The 2,983-nt window shown below is 54.3% G+C and overlaps 1 pseudogene; it reads left to right on the forward strand.

Moving 5' to 3' along the window:
- The first annotated feature begins 247 nt into the window (after positions 1 to 247).
- On the forward strand, positions 248 to 2,405 carry LOC108539015 (interferon lambda-1-like; annotated as a pseudogene).
- Positions 2,406 to 2,983: the final 578 nt, after the last annotated feature.

Genomic DNA, 2,983 nt, shown 5'->3' on the forward strand with positions numbered 1-2,983 from the left:
CCCACAGAGTTCTAAGGATTTCAGTTTCTCTTTCCTTCTTGATGCAGCTCCCAGCTCACTTGGCCCCGCCCACACCTGTTCCCTCACCAGGCTCCCAAACTGGCCCCACCCACTCATGCCTCTGAAGTCAAAGTGGAAATTCTCATTTCCAATTACCTTTTCACTTTACACACATCATCGTGGATTGCTCATTTTGCCCGGCTACAAAGCAGAGCCATGCCGCTGGGGAAGCAGTTGCGATTTAGCCATGGCTGCAGCTTGGATCGTGGTGCTGGTGCCTTTGGTGCTAGGCTTGGCCGTGGCAGGCCCTGTCCCCACTTCAAAGCCCACCACAACTGGGAAGGGCTGCGACATTGGCAGGTTCAAATCTCTGTCACCGCAGGAGTTGGCAAGCTTCAAGAAGGCCAGGGACGCCTTGGTGAGTTCCTGTTGCTAGGGGCTAACCTCCACTTCTACGGGTGTCCCAGTTACTGCCCTGCTACTGTGGGCTATCCTCTAGCCTTCCAACTATGGCGAACCTCTATCCTTTCTGCACTGGGTTAAACCTATGCTGTCAGGCCAACTTCATCCTTGCTACTAGGAGCTAGCTTCCAGCCATCCTGCTGTGGGCTAACCCCTGCCCTTGCTCTCTAGGAAGAATCACTCAAGTTGAAAAACTGGAGTTGCAGCTCTCCTGTCTTCCCCAGGAATTGGGACCTAAGGCTTCTCCAGGTGAGTTGGAAGTCAGGCCCCCTTCACCCTTCCCTTGACCCTCTCCCTTCTCTCCTTAAGTGGCCCCTTAGCCTTCTTTGTCTCCCTTGTCCTTCACTGTCTTGGACCTCTCCTCACCTGTCCTGTGCCCTTGCCACTTCTCAACAGCTCTCTTGACTCTGTCCTTCCCCTGGGTCCCTTCTGTCATCTCCCGTCGGCCCCACTCCCCTAGCTCACTCACCTGTCCCTGTCACTTCCACTCTCACTCTTCATTTCTCTCCCAAATGTCCCCAGTCTGTCCCCCACCTGTGCCTTTCATCCTGCTCCACTTCCCCCTGTCTGTTCTCAACACTGACTCCCTCTCCCTCTCACCTGCCCCGTCACCTGTCCCTCATCATCTTTCACTGACATTCATCCAGCTCATGTTCCCCTTCATCCACCCTTCTTTTTTTTTTTTTTTTTTTTTTTTTTTTTGAGACAGAGTCTTGCTCTGTCACCCAGGCTGGAATGCAGTGGCATGATCTTGGCTCACTGCAACCTCTGCCTTCTGGGTTCAAGCGATTCTCCTGCCTCAGCCTCCTGAGTAGCTGTGATTACAGGCATGTGCCATGATGCCCAGCTAATTTTGCATTTTAGTAGAGACAGGGTTTCACCATGTTGGCCAGGCTGGTCTCAAACTCCTGACCTCAGGTGATCCACTTGCCTCGCCCTCCCAAAGTGTTGGGATTACAGGCGTGAGCCACCACACCTGGCCCCACCCTTCTTCTCTGTGCATGCAACTGTTCCTCTCTCACTGTGCCCCAACCTGCTTTCTCCTCACCCGTCCCCACCCCGTCCCAGGGAACCTCTGTGACCCCGTAAGTCCCTTTTCATTTGTCTCCATTTCACTTATCCCCTCACCTGCCTCCCTGACCATCCTGCCTCCCCTGTATCCTTCCTCAAGTCTTCCCCTCCTGCCTCCTTCTCCCCAGACCCCTCACCTGTCCCCACCACATGCACCGTGTCACCGTCCTTCCCCAGGACTGCCTACCTGCCCCACTAACTGGGTCTTCTTGCCTGTTCTCCCTCACGTGCTCTTTTCACCTCTCCTCAGGTGAGGGAGCGCCCCGTGGCCTTGGAGGCTGAGCTGGCCCTGTCGCTGAAAGTCCTGGAGGCTGCCGCTGACACTGACTCGGCCCTGGGGTCGTCCTAGACCAGCCCCTTCACACCCTGCACCACATCCTTTCTCAGCTCCGGGCCTGTGTGAGTCATTGGGGCCCGGGCACCCAGGTCTGTGAGTTCTAAGCAGCATCCTTCCCCTGTGGTGGCCCAGGATCCGCCTCACACACCACCCTCCTCTGCCCACAGATCCAGGCTCAACCCACAGCAGGGCCCAGTCCCCGGGGCCGCCTCCAACACTGGCTACACCGGCTCCAGGAGGCCCCAAAAGGTGAGTGAACCAGGAAGAGAAGGACCAGGGTCTGAGGAGCCAATAGGAGCCCAGACCCTGGACAGCCCCTGACCCATCCCCTCCTCCCCACAGGAGTCCCCTGGCTGCCTCGAGGCGTCTGTCACCTTCAACCTCTTCCGCCTACTCATACGAGACCTGATATGTGTCGCCAATGGGGACCTGTGTCTGAGAACGTCAACCCACCCCGAATCCACCTGACACACACCACACCTTATTTATGGACTGAGCCCTACTCCTTCCTTAAATTATTTCCTCTCACCCTTTATTTATGAAGCTGCAGCCCTGACTGAGACATAGGACTGAGTTTATTGTTTTACTTTTATACATTATGCACAAATAAACAACAAGGAATTGGAACCTTCTGTGATAGGTGAATCCTTGAGTGTGTGTGCGATTGTGGGTCTGTGACTGGGTGTGGATACCTGTGTGATGCAGGCAAAATTTGTGACTGGTTGTGTATATTTGTGTGTGCCTGACTTCTGTGACTGTGCGTGTATTTGTGTGTAAATGAGTGTCTGCCCAAACTTGAATCTAACCAAAGATGCATAACTGTGCATGTTTCATGCCCACATGTGTGCAAATATGTGTGTGTACTGCCAGGCATGGTGGCTCACACCTGTAATCCCAGCACTTTGGGAGGCTGAGGCAGGCAGATCACTTGAGGTCAGGAGTTTGAGACCAACTTAGCCAACATGGTGAAACCCTGTTTCTACTAAAATACATAAATTAGCTGGGAGTTGTGGCGTGCCCCTGTAATCCCAGCTACTCGGGAGGCTGAGGCAGGAGAAATGCTTGAACCTAGGAGGTGGAGGCTGTGGTGAGCCGAGATCACACTACTGCACT

The sequence above is a fragment of the Rhinopithecus bieti genome, unplaced genomic scaffold (assembly GCF_001698545.2).
Source record: "Rhinopithecus bieti isolate Rb0 unplaced genomic scaffold, ASM169854v2 scaffold_15776, whole genome shotgun sequence".
Lineage (NCBI taxonomy): Eukaryota > Metazoa > Chordata > Mammalia > Primates > Cercopithecidae > Rhinopithecus > Rhinopithecus bieti.